The sequence below is a fragment of the Papaver somniferum genome, chromosome 6 (genome assembly GCF_003573695.1).
Source record: "Papaver somniferum cultivar HN1 chromosome 6, ASM357369v1, whole genome shotgun sequence".
NCBI classification, from domain to species: Eukaryota; Viridiplantae; Streptophyta; class Magnoliopsida; order Ranunculales; family Papaveraceae; genus Papaver; species Papaver somniferum.
The window spans coordinates 115,040,865-115,057,158 of NC_039363.1; the positions used below are offsets into that span (position 1 = coordinate 115,040,865).

Genomic DNA, 16,294 nt, shown 5'->3' on the forward strand with positions numbered 1-16,294 from the left:
ACACTTTCTATTCGGACCCCCGGTTTGGATAAGGGGCACCCCCAGTACATCCCTTAAGGCAGCTGCTAAAGGCACCCCTACTCTGGATAGGAGGCGCCCTTCTTCTTCACGGTTTCAAATCCTCAAAATTGGCGGGAAAATTTGTGGCAGTGAAGAACAGATTAGGGTTCTTGATTTGGAGGAGTTTGATGTCGATTGAACCTCTGATTTTCATAGGATAGACTCCTTATGGGTCTAGGAATCTGATATGGGTGTTGAAATCGATTAGACTGGGCTCAATCGACGGATTTTTATCACAACAAAATATATGGAAAGTCACGTGTGTGACCTGTTTTAGGGAATTTTAGAGAGATTAAAGTGCTATGAACCTTCCCAAAGATTTGTATCTATCTAAGGAAGAGTTTAGAATAAAAAGGAAAGCTCAGAAACGTGTAGAAATTCTAAAACAAGAAATTTCCGCAACTTTGTCATGAAGAGAGAGGAAGAGATTTTGGAAGATTTGGGAGAGACTTAATCGGTATTTTTGATATAAATAGATTATTTCGGTCATATAGAAGGCAAGTCGAGAGTTGGGTGAAGTTTAGAGAAGAACAAAGAACGAAATCAAGAGTTGCAGGAAATTGTTTCTGCTGGTGCACAAGGAAGAACACGAAGAACAAAAGGCCATTGAAGACAGTCGATTCTGGGGTCTTAAAATCAGCGACAATGCAACAGTATTTACAACAGTTTTCTGTAACAGTTCTATTGTAACAGATGTTTTGTAACTCCGATACACTGTTGCAAACAATCTGTGTTATTACTTTTCACTCTTTTAATCATCTTTTGAGCAACAAACACATATTTTGAGACCAGATTAATATGAGGAGCTAAACCCCATTGCTAAGGCGATAGAGGAAGCTATTTTTCCAACAAAAAGTGGTATATTCTATTTTATCTTTTTATTTGCAATAATTATATGATTATTTGCCTTGAACTATTATTGAATATGATTTTTATTTGAGTGATTATGATTTATTTTGATGGAGTATGCTTAGTTTTAAGACTTTTGATGCTTCATACTTGGTATTTACAATTACTACTTTTGAAAATCTACTTGTTGCAATATTTTAGAATCAAATTAAACGAGAAAATTGCATAAATATAAGTATTGGTTTAATCACTTTGAACTTGGAAAATAGTGGAATCTTAGCTTCAGTGTTTCTTTTAATATTGATATCATCTTTGATTGAGTTTGCTATAATTTTCAGTGAGTTTTCTATTTTAATATTAGAATTTAAGTCTAATTAATATCCTTCACAAGTCTGAGAATCGAACCACTTTTACCACTATCTACAAATCACAACAATTTTTGGTGCCGCCGACGCGGACTTGTTTTTAGGGTTTTAGATTTTTTTATTTTTTTTTATTTTTTTATGTTTTTGGGTATTTATCTTGTGTTTACAGGTTCTGGATCATAAAGAAAATTGATCCAAAAAGTTTGGTGATTTCATAAAGACTTGGAGCTAAAGATTAAAGCAAAAAGAACATAAAAGAAGACAATTTTATTTTAGACAATTTTAGTTTAGGGTTAAAAAAAATTGTATTAGGGTTTATTATTTTTGTAATTTTTCTTTACTTTTTGGACTTTGGGACATTATTTTTTTTATTACCCTGCGGAAGGGTACGTTAAATATAAACTGTTTGCAGAGAAGGAGGACAATTACGATATTGTCTCTGCACCTTGGGTTCGTACACTAGACATCGGAGTCAGTGGCCCGAGTCGACTACAACTGATTCATCCCCCGTCTGGAACGGGAGGTAAGATTCTAAACACTCGCGAATCCCCTGTCAGCGAGTTACTGGACTCCTTCGTATGCATATATGTTGAGGACTGAATACGGAAATTTATTTTTCTAGTAAAGGGCAAGGCCTGGCCATACAAGATAAGGGTTCGGATTTCATCATCGTTCTCTCCTTGCCCGCTTTAGGAACACATAACCTACGCGAACCTAAGCCTAAAATTTTGACTAGAACGAGACCGATAGGGTAACGAGATTAACAGGAAAGTCATTCAAAAAATATTGGTTACTCTTTTAAGCATACTTCGAAGTTCTTGACGGTTTCTGTAAGTTGAATGCGTGACTGCGCCGCCTTGTAATACCGGTGAGGCCTTGGGTATCAAATCTCCACCGAGCTTCCCTCGCCTCTATTCAACTTACGTTAACTCGTATTGATTCCAGAGGGGTTTTCTTAAATTGTAACGAATTCCCGTTCGAAGGATTAGAAGCTGGTATAGAAACAATCTAAGTGGAGCCATCATGCTTTTTGTTTGCTAGAAATCAATAGGTTTGATTTGGTTGAGTCGGCCTTGATCTGTGTTTTCTTACCCTTCCAGTTTAGAAAATTCTATTGTATGCCTGAACGTAAAAGAGACGCACTAGGTAGATTTGTTAAAGAGAAACATAGTAGTTCGAAGCATCTCGATTACCTTAATATAGAGAGTCCGACTTTTGAAGAGTCTGTTTTTGAACGTCCTTTGACTGAGGAGAGAATCCCTGTTGCTCCAATAGCGCCAGAAATGGCAACTTTGAAAGCTTTGTTGAATCCAACTAGGACTACCGTCCTTCGTGTATTAAGTTAGCTGAAACGGAGGCACCCTATGAACTGAAACCTGGGACCTTACAGATGCTCCCAATCTTTTTAGGGAAAGAAAATGAAAACCCTTATTACCATGTTAGGGATTTTGAGGAAATTTGTAGTACTCTAAGAATTAGAGGCTTAGATGATGATGCTTTGAAACTTAGGTTATTCCCATTTTCCCTGAAAGATAAGGCCAAGTCGTGGCTATAGTTTGGACTCCGAGTCAATTGAGACATATGAACAACTTACATCTGCCTTTTTCAATAAGTTTTTCCCTAGGCACAAAACATCGTCTATTAGGACGCAAATATGCACATTTTCACAACAAGAGGGAGAATCTTTATATAGGTATTTGGAAAGGTTCAATGATTTATTATCCCAGTGTCCTCATCATGGTTTAGAAAAGGTTAGGCTAGTTCAGATCCTTTATGAGGGTTTAGATTATTCCACAACGACCATGGTTGAGTCTCTATGCACTGGTGGATTTGAAAACCAAACTGTTGATGCGGCGATGGAATTTTTTAATGAAATCGCCGAAAAAACCCAGCAATGGGAAAATAGTAGGGCACCCCAGAAAAAATTCTTTTAAGTAGAGGAAACGTTAATAGGGTAGAAGGAGGCTATGAATCAGATGCCAAAATTGCTGCTATAGCAAAAAGGTTAGAAGCCTTAGAAGTGGGCCAGACTAGTGGTAGAGTGGAGCCTTTTTGGGAAGGCCAGAATATTGAAGAGCAGGCCAATGCTCTTTATAATAACACTAGATTTGATAACCGTCAAAAGATTGACCCATATTCAGAAACCTATAATCCTGGTTGGAGAAACCATCCGAACCTTTCGTGGTCTAAGGGCCAAAGTCAAGGTCAGTTTAGTAATTCTAATGCTCCCCCAGGTTTTGGCTATACTAAGAATCCTTCAGGACTAGCTCAGTTTCAGAATCAGTCAGATAAGAAAATCCTAAGTTTAGAGGAATCTCTCGCCTTGTTAACTCAGCAAACTGCAAAATTCAGTTATCCGTAGAACAGAGTCTACAAGCTAGTAACAGGATAGGACAAGAAAATAGTCAGGCTATTTCCGAGTTAAAAACCCAGGTTGGTCTGATAAGTGATTCTTTGAGAGAAAAAGGTAAGTTTCCTAGTCAAACACAACCCAACCCTAGAGGAGTTCATGAATTAGGTGCAAAACCATCGAATCAATTGAATGCTGTTAGAACCCTTAGAGTTGTAGACAATAAGGTAACCATGCCCGATAGTGAACATACTGTAGTTCACCCCTCAGGATCTCACCTCTCAGGACCAGTAGCTGAAGAGACTGATAAAGTTTCTGATGATGTGAATTCGGTTCCTGAAAGGTCTGATTTTAGGCCTAGAGCCCCATTTCCTCAGCTATTAGTACCAACAAAGAAGGAATCGAACTTTAATGACATAGTGGAGGTTTTTAAGCAAGTTACCATAAACCTTCCTTATTAGATGCAATTAGGCAAATTCCTGCTTATGCCAAGTTCCTTAAGGATATGTGTACGCGAAAGCGAAAACTTAGCGTCCATAAGAAAGCCTTTTTAGCTAGTCACGTAAGTTCAATCATTCAGAACACCACAACTCCAAAGTACAAAGACCCAGGTTCTCCTACCATTGCTTGCACAATAGGTAACTTCCGGGTAGAAAAAGCTTTACTTGACTTAGGAGCCAGTGTGAACTTACTGCCATTCCATGTATACTTACAGCTAGGACTTGGTGAAATGAAACCTACTCAGATGACACTGCAGTTAGCTGATAGGTCTGTTAAAATCCCTCGAGGTGTTATCGAGGATGTTCTTATTGAGGTCGACAAGTTTATTTATCCAGTGGATTTCGTGGTCCTAGATACCCAACCTGTCCCTGACCCAGAGAACCAGATACCTGTGATTTTAGGTCGCCCATTTTTAGCTACGTCTAATGCGATCATTAACTGTCGAAATGGTGTGATGAGTTTATCTTTTGGTAATATGACTATGGAGATGAACATTTTTAATGTCAGTAAGCAACCTCATGAGCTAGATGACACATGTGTTGAGAGGTGAACATGATAGAAGCCTTAGTTCAGGAGTCATTACCAAACATTTGTCTGAAGACCCATTAGAAAGTTGTCTATCCCATTTTGGTTTAGATTTTGACGACGATAGCACTATTGAACAGGTGAATGCTCTATTAGATTCTACCCCTGTGTTAGACACTGATAGATGGAAAGCTAGGTTCGAACCGTTACCAGTTTCTGAGACTACCCTAATTCCTTCTTTAGAAGAGCCCCCAAAGTTGGACCTTAAACCACTACCCGATACTCTAAAGTATGTGTTTTTAGGCCCATCTGAGACTTTACCTGTGATTGTAGCTTCCATTTGGATAGTGATCAGGAAAGTAGGCTAGTAAATGTACTTCAAGACAATAAGGAAGCTTTAGGGTGGACTATAGCAGACATTAAGGGTATAAGTCCTACTGTGTGTATGCATCAGATTCATTTAGAGGAAGACTCCAAACCTTCTAGGGAGATGCAACGTCGACTGAACCCTAACATGAAAGAGGTAGTTCGAAAAGAGGTGCTTAAGTTGTTAGATGCGGGTATTATTTACCCAATTTCAGACAGTAAGTGGGTCAGCCCTGTTCAGGTTGTCCCCAAGAAATCAGGTATCACTGTAGTCCAGAATGATAATAATGAATTAATCCCAACCCGAGTGACCACGGGATGGCGTGTGTGTATTGACTATAGGAAATTGAACAAGGTCACAAGGAAGGATCACTTTCCCCTTCCTTTTATCGACCAAATGCTAGAGCGATTAGCTGGACATAGTCACTATTGCTTCTTAGATGGCTACTCCGGTTATAATCAGATCGTTATTGCCCCAGAAGACCAAGAGAAAACCACTTTTACCTGTCCCTTTGGTACCTTTGCGTATAGACGCATGCCTTTCGGGCTATGTAATGCCCCTGCAACTTTTCAGCGTTGTATGATGAGCATATTTTCTGATATGGTAGAACGGTTCTTAGAGGTCTTTATGGATGATTTTTCAGTGTTTGGTTCATCTTTCGATGAGTGCTTGCATCATTTGACATTAGTGTTGACTAGGTGTAAGGAAAAAATTTAGTGCTTAATTGGGAAAAATGCCATTTCATGGTTAAATCAGGAATTGTCGGGAGGGCAAAAATTGACCTTATTAAGACTTTACAGGTCCCAAAAACCGTAAAAGATATTAGGTCATTCCTAGGGCATGCAGGTTTTTACCGTCGATTCATTAAGGATTTTAGCTTGATTTCTAGACCTCTTTGCAATTTGCTTGCAAAAGATGTTAAGTTTGTCTTTGATGATGCTTGTTTAAGGCTTTTGAGAAGCTTAAAACTTTACTCACTACTGCCCCGATAGTCCAGGCACCTAACTGGAACCTACCCTTTGAGATTATGTGTGATTCTTCAGATTATGCTATAGGCGTTTGGAGGTCAGCGAGAAAACAAATTACTCATGTGATTTACTATGCTAGCAAAACTCTGAATGATGCCCAAATGAACTATACAACTACCGAGAAGGAATTGCTAGCCATCGTGTTTCCTTGGATAAGTTTAGATCCTATTTAGGTTCTAAGATCATAATCTATACTGATCATGCTGCTTTGAAATACCTTTTATCTAAGAAGGATACCAAACCTAGATTGATTAGATGGATCCTTTGTTACAAGAATTTTCCAGACATTAGAGACAAAAGGGTGCAGAGAATGTAGTAGCAGACCACTTGTCTAGGCTAGTTGTTAGTTCCCCTATAATTCCCTTCCTATAAGGGACAGTTTCCTGATGAACAATTGTTCTCTGTTTCCCAATCACCTTGGTATGCAAATATAGTGAATTATCTTGTTACTGGTCGAATGCCTCAACATTGGGGTAAGCAAGATCGTTCTAGGTTTTTAGCCGAGGTTAAGCATTTCTTTTGGGACGATCCTTATCTGTTTAAGTATTGTCCGGACCAGATTATTAGGAGATGTGTATCTGAGAGTGACCAGTCTAGTATTATCTCCTTTTGTCATGAACATGCATGTGGGGGTCATTTTAGTGCTAAGAAGACTGCTGCTAAGATTTTGCAGTGTGGATTTTACTGGCCTTCGTTGTTTAAAGATTCCCATAGTCATTGTGTTTCTTGTGAGCGTTGCCAGAAGTTAGGAACCATTTCCCGTAGAAATATGATGCCTTTGAACCCTATTTTAGTGATTGAGGTCTTTGATGTGTGGGGCATTGATTTTATGGGTCCATTTCCTATTTCGTTTGGTTATCTTTACATACTTGTCGCTGTAGACTATGTGTCTAAGTGGGTTGAGGCGGTTCCGTGTAAAACGAATGACCACAGGGTCGTAGTCCAGTTTTTGAAAGAGAATATACTTACACGTTTTGGTACGCCGCGAGCTATAATTAGTGATGGAGGTTCACACTTTTGTAATAGACCGTTTGCTCTTTTATGAAACAATACGGTATTACCCATAAAGTAGCAACCCCATATCACCCTCAGACTAGTGGTCAGGTAGAGGTTTCCAATAGGGAAATTAAACGTATTCTAGAGAAAAGTTAATCCAAAAGGAAAGACTGGTCGTCGAGGCTTACTGATGCCTTATGGGCTTACCGTACTGCGTTTAAGACACCCATTGGAATGTCACCTTATCGTTTAGTGTTTGGCAAGGCATGTCACCTGCCTGTTGAGTTAGAGCATCGAGCCTATTGGGTATTAAGAACTTAAACTTTTCACTTGACAAGGAGGAGCTCAAAGAAAGCTCCAGCTCAATGAGTTGGACGATTCGTAGAGATGCATACGATAGTGCTAAGGAGTATAAGAACAAAATGAAACTTGTGCATGATAGGAATTTTTACGAAAGTCATTTTCTCCAGGTCAAAAAGTTCTTCTGTATGACACTCGTTTGCATCTATTCCTCGGGAAGTTGTGCTCTCGGTGGACCGGTCCTTTTGTGGTCCGTACTGTTTTTCCTCATGGCGCTGTTGAGATTGAGACATCAGATGGTAGTATTTCTTCGAAGGTTAACGGTCAGCGATTGAAGACCTTTTTAGAGCCTTTTCCTACAGGTGATGTTGAGGAGGTCCCTCTGGAGGACCCTATTTACCTTGATTGACCATCGAGGCGATTTTGTACGTTGTATAATATTTTTGTATGTTTTTGGTTACACTTCACCCAAGTACTATCTTTCCGACTTCTATCTTTACTATTTCCTCATGTTACTTATATTTTTGGTACTGTTCTTTAATTAGAAACATTGAGGACATTGTTAGATTTAAGTTTGGGGGGTGGGGTAGAACTTTTTGTTACCTTTTCGTTGCAATAAATAAACTCCAGAGCCTAGAAATTTATCCATATTAAGGATGACACTAACCAATCTAAGTGGATGGAAGCATTTTGGTTGTAGGAGTTGAGGAACCAATCTGACTAGATGGCAACATCTAAAGAGTCTATTCATAAAAGCACAGAGCTCAGGTGTTAGAAATAACATGATAGTTTCACCATATCTCGTTGAGTCCTTTCCACTTCTATTTTTATTTTGTTTTATTTTTAAACTATGTTTCTCTAAGTGATTAGGTGGGGCTCACGATTCAAGTTGTTACCAATGCTAGGGTGAATTAGAGTGATTGAGATCAAAAAAAAAAAAAAAAAGAAGAGAAGAAAAAGAAAAAAAAAACTGAGACCAGACCATCAGACCAACTGGAATAAATTCAATAAAGTCGACCACTGGAACCCTTGTATATGCCAGTTATGTTGACCTAGAGTTAGGATTACCAATCACTGGTTCCCTTGTATATGACAGTGTGTTGATATTAGTCAGACTAGTATCTCAGTCCATTAGGATAGGTTCATTTTAGCGGAGGCCTTCAGACAGATATGAGAAACACCGTTGACCTAGTAAACATCAAAACCATCTATGTTTTTCTCTATATCCATCTTCTTGATCTATCCATGTGATTAGTTTCGACTCCGGATATTGATGTCCATAGTGCAACTATCTGAGTAGAGCTCTGTCACTTATATATAAATTTTAGTATGCTTGAGTGCAAACTCGTGTACAACAATTGGAATTTCGCATCAGGGCACTTCCTCCTGTAGTCAATAAGTATGCCAACCAAGGAGATTCTTTAGTGCCTTCCAAGGTTCTGTGTAGATAGCTAGGGTCTGGAGTATAAAGGTTTTGTGGGTATACCTCTGGTAAGCCCTCCGGAGACAACACTCCGCCACTAGAAACACCTAGGGGTTTAAAGGCTTATTGCATATGCTAAATGCAATCGACGATGCCTGCGACAGTGAGTTAGGATTTTATTTCTATTTTATTTTTGCTCGAGGACTAGCAAATAATAGGTTTGGGGGTATTTGATAGACACATTTTTGTGTCCGATTTGTCTCGATTCTATATATTGTTAAGGCTCATTTTTGTACTTATTATGGTGTTTTATTTATTTGTAGGTATTTTTGGCCAATAAACATTTTTGGAAAAAATTGGCTCGAAAAGTCGTCGGAAAGCACCCGGAGGACACTTTCTATTCGGACCCCCGGTTTGGATAAGGGGCACCCCCAGGACACACCTTAAGGAAGCTGCTAAAGGCACCCCTACTCTGGATAGGGGGCGCCCTTCTTCTTCACGATTTCAAATCCTCAAAATTGGCGGGAAAATTTGTGGCAGTGAAGAACAGGTCAGGGTTCTTGATTTGGAGGAGTTTGAGGTCGATTAAGCCTCTGATTTTCATAGGATAGACTCCTTATGGGTCTAGGAATCTGATATGGGTGTTGAAATCGATTAGACTGGGCTCAATCGACGGATTTTTATCACAACAGAAATATATGGAAAGTCACGTGTGTGACCTGTTTTAGGGAATTTTAGAGAGATTAAAGTGCTATGAACCTTCCCAAAGATTTGTATCTATCTAAGGAAGAGTTTAGAATAAAAAGGAAAGCTCAGAAACGTGTAGAAATTTTAAAACAAGAAATTTCCGCAACTTTTCCGTGAAGAGAGGAGAAGAGATTTTGGAAGATTTGGGAGAGACTTAATCGGTATTTTTGATATAAATAGATTGTTTGGGTCATATAGAAGGCAAGTCGAGAGTTTGGGGAAGTTTAGAGAAGAACAGAGAACGAAATCAAGAGTTGCAGGAAATTGTTTCTGCTGGTACACAAGGAAGAACACGAAGAAGAAAAGGCCATTGAAGACAGTCGTTTCTGGGGTCTTAAAATCAGCGAAAAAGCAACAGTATTTACAACAGTTTTCTGTAACAGTTCCATTGTAACAACTGTTTTGTAACTCTGATACACTGTTGCAAACAGTCTGTGTTATTACTTTTCACTCTTTTAATCATCTTTTGAGCAACAAACACATATTTTGAGACCATGATTAATATGAGGAGATAAACCCCATTGCTAAGGCGATAGAGGAAGCTATTTTTCCAACAAAAAGTGGTATATTCTATTTTATCTTTTTATTTGCAATAATTATATGATTATTTGCCTTGAACTATTATTGAATATGATTTTTATTTGAGTGATTGTGATCTATTTTGATGGAGTATGCTTAGTTTTAAGACTTTTGATGCTTCATACTTGGTATTTACAATTACTACTTTTGAAAATCTACTTGTTGCAATATTTTAGAATCAAATTAAAAAAGAAAATTGCATAAATATAAGTATTGATTTAATCACTTTGAACTTGAAAAATAGTGGAATCTTAGCTTCAGTGTTTCTTTTAATATTGATATCATCTTTGATTGAGTTTGCTATAATTTTTAGTGAGTTTTCTATTTTAATATTAGAATTTAAGTCTAATTAATATCCTTCACAAGTCTGAGAATCGAACAACTTTTACCACTATCTACAAATCACATCATATCACGTGTCTTTCTTCTCTCTTCTCAACAGCAAAGAAGATGAAGATAAAAATCTAAATCATAGAATTTCTTTGATAGTTATTAAACTTATTAAAACAAACTACGTAATGACCGATCACTTTGTAAAAGATTGATCCAGTTAGTTGAAAACTCTTGTGTTCTCCGTGATCAAGTTTCAAAAAAGTGGAGAACTATTCTTCCTTACTAGTGTTTGAGGGTGAAAACGATTTCTGCTGATTTTGGTAATTTTGGGTGTGTGGGTGAGAAACGAGTTTAAACCCTAAAAAATGTACTGCAAGGGAGTACTTTATATTCGAGAGATCAATCTGTGCAAATCCGGCCTAAACCAAGAAATGGTCGTTCCAGACTTGCTTCGGTCACAAAGTGAAGGAGAAGGGTTGGTTTTGGGGAGGGAAGCGAAGAGAGTGTTGAGACCAGAATAGTTGATTCTGGAAGAGTAGTTGTTTCACGACTTGTATTAGAAAGTGGGAAGCTAACAGATGGAGAGCTAGAAAATATTTTCTGAGTGTTGTATCCTCTTGACCTGAACTTATTATTCAGTGGAAATAGGTAAGACCTATTTATACAAGTCAAAGTGAAACGTACTCTGGTCTCGTAAGAAATGGAAAACGAATCAGTAAATGGGAGGAGGTGGTAACCGGTAAAGCCTGCAATTGATGTTCCATAAAAGAAAGTGTTTCACCATTACTCCCTATATTTACTAACCGCCTCATCCTTATGACACTGTCTTATAACGGGCATAGTGTACGCCACACGCTGTAAACCGCCAAACCAATACCTAATGAGCATCCCCCAGTTTGTGACATGTTTTGATGTCTCGAGTGTTTTCGTGAAAAACATGTAGCATGTTGTTGTTCGGCAAGTTGATATTGGGAGACTTGCCGGCTCGGTGGTGACCTTCGATGGTCGAGATTTTGCATCTTGAGAGGAAGGGTAGTCGTCGATTATTGCAACCCTTCGTTTGGTAGCTAGTGGCATGAAAGCATGTCCCGTACGGCTTTAATATGGCCTAGTTTAGGCGCGGCCAAAAGTTAGGGTTTTGGCTTTGTTTGGGCGCGACCAAACTATGGCTTGGCGTCGGGCCAAAGGTTACCATGAGTTAGCTGGTAACCTTGGACGTCTAAGATCTACATATTAGATGGAAAAGTGTTCGTTGATATTCGCAAGCCTTTGTTTTGATAGCCGCATAGGGAAGGCCGGCATGGTATGGCGCGGCAAGGTGGTTGGCATGCCATTAGCACATGTGGCATGGCTGGCATGCCTTGGCGCGGTTTGGGCGTGGCCAAAACAAAGGTTTTGGCGTTGGGCCAAAGGTTACCATGCGTTGGTTGCCGACCTTGGACGGCTAAGATTTGCATCTTAGATGGAAGAATGGTCGTTGATCGTCGCCAGCCTTTGTTTTGGTAACCGCATAGGAAAGGCCGGCATGGTATGGCGCCGCAAGGTGGCTGGCATGCCATTGGCACATGTGGCGTGGCCGGCATGCCTTGGCGTGGTTTGGGCGTGGCCGAAACTAGGGTTTTGGGCCAAAGGTTACCATGCGTTGGTTGGCGACCTTGGACGGCTAAGATTTGCATCTTAGATGGAAGGATGGACGTTGATTGCCGCAAGCCTTTATTTTGGTAACAACATAGGGAAGGTCGGCATGGTATGTGCCATTGGCACATGTGGCATGGCCGGCATGCCTTGGCGCGGTTTGGGTGTGACCAAAACTAGGGTTTTGGCGTTGGGCCAAAGGTTACCATGTGTTGGTTGGTGACCTTGGACGGCTGAGATTTGCATCTAAGATGGAAGGGTGGCCGTTGATTGTCGCACGCCTTCATTTTGGTAGCCGTGAGGGGAAGGCAGGCATGGTATGGTTTAGGCGCGGCAAGGTGGCTGGCACGGCATGCCATTGGCACATGTGGCATGGTCGGCATGCCGTAGCGCGGTTTAGGCGTGGCCAAAACTAGGGTTTTGGCATTGGGCCAAAGGTTACCATGCGTTGGCTAGCAACCTTGGACGGCTAAGATTTGCATCTAAGATGGAAGGGTGGTCGTTGATTGTCGCACGCCTTCATTTTGGCAGCCGTAAAGGGAAGGCTGACATGGTATGGTTTAGGCGCGGCAAGGTGGCTTGCACGACATGCCATTGGCACATGTGGCATGGTCGGCATGCCTTGGCGCGGTTTTGGCGTTGGGCCAAAAGTTACCATGCGTTGGCTGGTGACCTTGTACGGTTAAGATCCGCATCTCAGATGGAAGGGTGGTCGTTGATTGTTGCAACCCTTCGTTTTGGCAGCCAGCACCATGTAGCGGGGCCGACATGGCTTTGGCATGAAATCGTGGCTGGCATGGTTTGCCATTGGCACGGTGGCGTGGCTGGCATGGTTGGCATGCCTTGGCGCGGAGGTATGGGTGGAACGACATGCCATTGGTACATGTGGTGTGGCTGGCATGGTTGGCATGCCTTGGCGCGGAGACGTGGCTGGCATGGTTTGCCATTGGCACGGTGGCGTGGATGGCATGGTTGGCATGCTTTGGCGCGAAGACGTGGCTGGCATTGTTTTCCATTGGTACGGTGGTGCGGATGGCATGGTTGGCATGCCTTGGGCGGAGACGTGGCTGGCATGGTTTGCCATTGGCACGGTGGTGCGGCTGGCATGGTTGACATGCCTTGGCCCGAAGATGTGGCTGGCACGGCTTGCTATTGGCACGGTGGTGCGGCTGGCATGGTTGGCATGCTTTGGCGCGGAGACGTGGCTGGCATGGTTGGCATGCCTTGGCGCGGAGATGTGGCTGGCACGGTATGCCATTGGCACATGCGGCTGGAATGGTTGGCATGCCTTGGCGCGGAGACGTGGCTGGCATGGTTTTCCATTGGCACGGTGGTGTAAGAATTTAGTGTTTGGTGTACGAAGGTGATGTCAGTCAATACTAAGGGTTTTACCATGGAACATGACACATATATATGTAAAAAAAAAGTACCCTGGTAATTCTTACGTAGGCGTGTTGAATGATTTAATAAATGCGCTAGTGGTCCTAGTGACGTCATCTCAGATGTAAGGTTTTACGATTTTAACCCTAAGCTAAAAACCACCATCAACATTAAGTTCCCTGCTTAGCTCGGAACAGGAGCATTGTTGCGAGGTACGCATAAGATGGTGACAGGAGAGAACAAAATCGAAATTACAAGTCGTGAAAAGATGGTCAAGAAGACCCGACTAACTTTTTTCGAGAGGTAAGGAGAGTTCATGATTCTCGTGTTGGCGGCCTTGCATATATTCTACTTGTGGTGTTGCTGGCTAGACCGTGAAGTGGTGAGATGTAGATTGTCGGATTGGAATGGGAGCCGCAGGCGTTGGTCGGCTTGGAATTGGAGGAAACTGGCTTCGGTCAGCGGAATGGTGGAAACTGTCTTCAGTCCGCAGAATGGTGTAAACTGGTTTCAGAACTTCGGCTACCAAACGATGGTGATGACGCTGAAACTTCGGTTATCAAATGGTAGTGATGGCGCCTGGAAACTTTGTCGAAATCAGGGTTTGGGATGCCGAAACCGTAATTAGTGTTCCTTACTAAAATCGTTGTAGAATTCTCGTACGAGCTGGCATGGTTGGCATGCCTTGGCGGGGAGACGTGGATGGCATGGTTTTCCATTGGCACGGTGGTGCGGATGGCGTGGTTGACATGCCTTGGCGCGGAGACGTGGCTGACATGGTGATGCGTGTCGTAACCACAACAAAGTAATTAATATTTTTCTACTTAATTAACAAGTAATATAGTGTAGTCAAGTTCGTTCCCACGAAGAGTAAGAGGTTTTAGTTGTTTAGTTGTCACAAAAAGGGGGGATTGGTTTTAGATTTTAAAAACGAAAGAAAGTAAATAAAGTAATTAAAAGTTTAAGTTGAAATCAATAAGAGAGATTAGATCAAGGAATCATTCTTCGTTGCAAAACAATGATTCAAGTTATGTTCTTTTCCACTTTTTATTAGTTATAGATTATCACCAACCGTAGGTAAAGCAGCTAGCTCAGTGCTAAACCCCTAAATCCCTAGTATCACCGGATACGGAAGTTCTCGACTACCGGATTCTATTCACCAAACCACCTAGTAGTAGCTCACTCAAGATGTAATTTAGTTAAACGCATTAAGATTTATGAATTTATTAGGTTGATATTAGTAGTTAGACTCTTAGATCAAGGTTTACTTGCTAACGTTGTTTCCACACACAATTGCTCCACGGAATCCCTCCGCAAGGTCTCGTGTTTTCTACTTATCTAAAGAGTCAAGAAACGATTACTTATCCCCTAACTTTCACTAGCTTTAGATCAATTAAAAAATCAATTTAGTTGGCTACCTAAACAATCTATCAATCAACCATCAATGTATAAACATTCCTATTAGTAAAAACAAACGATAATCATGTGAAAAACTTCAAAGTAGATTTAAAAACTCAAAACATGTTAAGAACTAGGAATTCATCCTCAATCAATAAGAAAATTAGCTACTCATGTTTTTGAAATTCACACAAATAATTAAAGGAAGAATTTTTAAAGTTCACACAAATAATTAAAAGAAGAATTTTGAAAGCAAGCAAAAACACAAGTGTTGTGTGTGTCAAAAAGTGTGTATAGAAAATTAAAGAACTTCTCTATTTATAGGCTTCAATTTGCTTGCAATCCTCTTAGGAATAGAATCCCTTTCCCTTTATAACTCAACTTCCAATCCAAGTATTTCTCAAATCTTCCATCTTCTCTTTCCATATTCAAGCCAAATTCTTCATCTAATTCCAAGTCCAAGTCTTCACACCACATGAGAGAGACTCACACAAAATTCTGTTGTTTTGGATCGCCAGAAAAGTCCCTGGTATCGCCGGATTTCAGCCGGAAAAATCACTGCCGGCAACTTGAGATTCTTCACCGCAGAAGGAATATACCGTCTCTGCTCTGTTAAAGTTAACGGTCTTACTGGTCTTACTCAACGAGTCACTGAGTCAACTCGTCGGACTGAAAAACCGACAGAGTTCCTTTTGATTTCTGGCTATTCCCGGCCAATTTCAGGCCTTTCTTTCTTCACCTATTACAAGCCTAGCATACATCTAACATTATTAAATCCTTTAATTCAGCTTCCACCTGCATACAGTTCAACCCACATTCACAACACCATCTTTTGCATATCAAACCCTAGTTTCATCAACCCTTGATAATTAGCAGCATCAATACCCATCAATCTATGGTAACCACAAACAACTATCTCTGGATTTCACTCAATAATCCATCTCAACCCATTTAAAACTTCACCCATCGTTTCAGAGACAAACTCATCTTCTTTATTCAACAGAGATCCCCAATTTCTTCTCAGCATCATCAATCGATTCAACAGAAACCAATTCAAACCCATCTGCAGATACCCATTTCTAAATTCTTCGAATCCCACCTATCTAACTTCAATTCAAGAACAACAGATTCATCTTCTACAGCTACTAACCATCTCCATCATTTCGAACACAAATTCAGCCCCAAAATTCCTCCATTGATCAATTCGATCCAAACCCCATCTCTGATTCTTCTTCTTCTCCAATTTTTTCTTCCAATCCAGATCCCCTTTTGTTTCTTCGAGAACACCAACCCTAATTTCTAAATCCATCCATCTGATATCTACTTCATCTCCGTGTCTTGCTCGAATCAACAACACCAACCACCACCACATCTCATCAATTCTTCTTCAATCAGTCTTGATTCAACAACATTGGCTTCGATTTCTCTCAACTCGGTTCAAGTAGCAGCAGTCGCTGC

At 40.6% G+C, this 16,294-nt stretch overlaps 1 pseudogene; it reads right to left on the reverse strand.

The window, feature by feature from the left end:
- Positions 1–2,918: 2,918 nt before the first annotated feature.
- On the reverse strand, positions 2,919–3,018 carry LOC113292130 (annotated as a pseudogene).
- Positions 3,019–16,294: the final 13,276 nt, after the last annotated feature.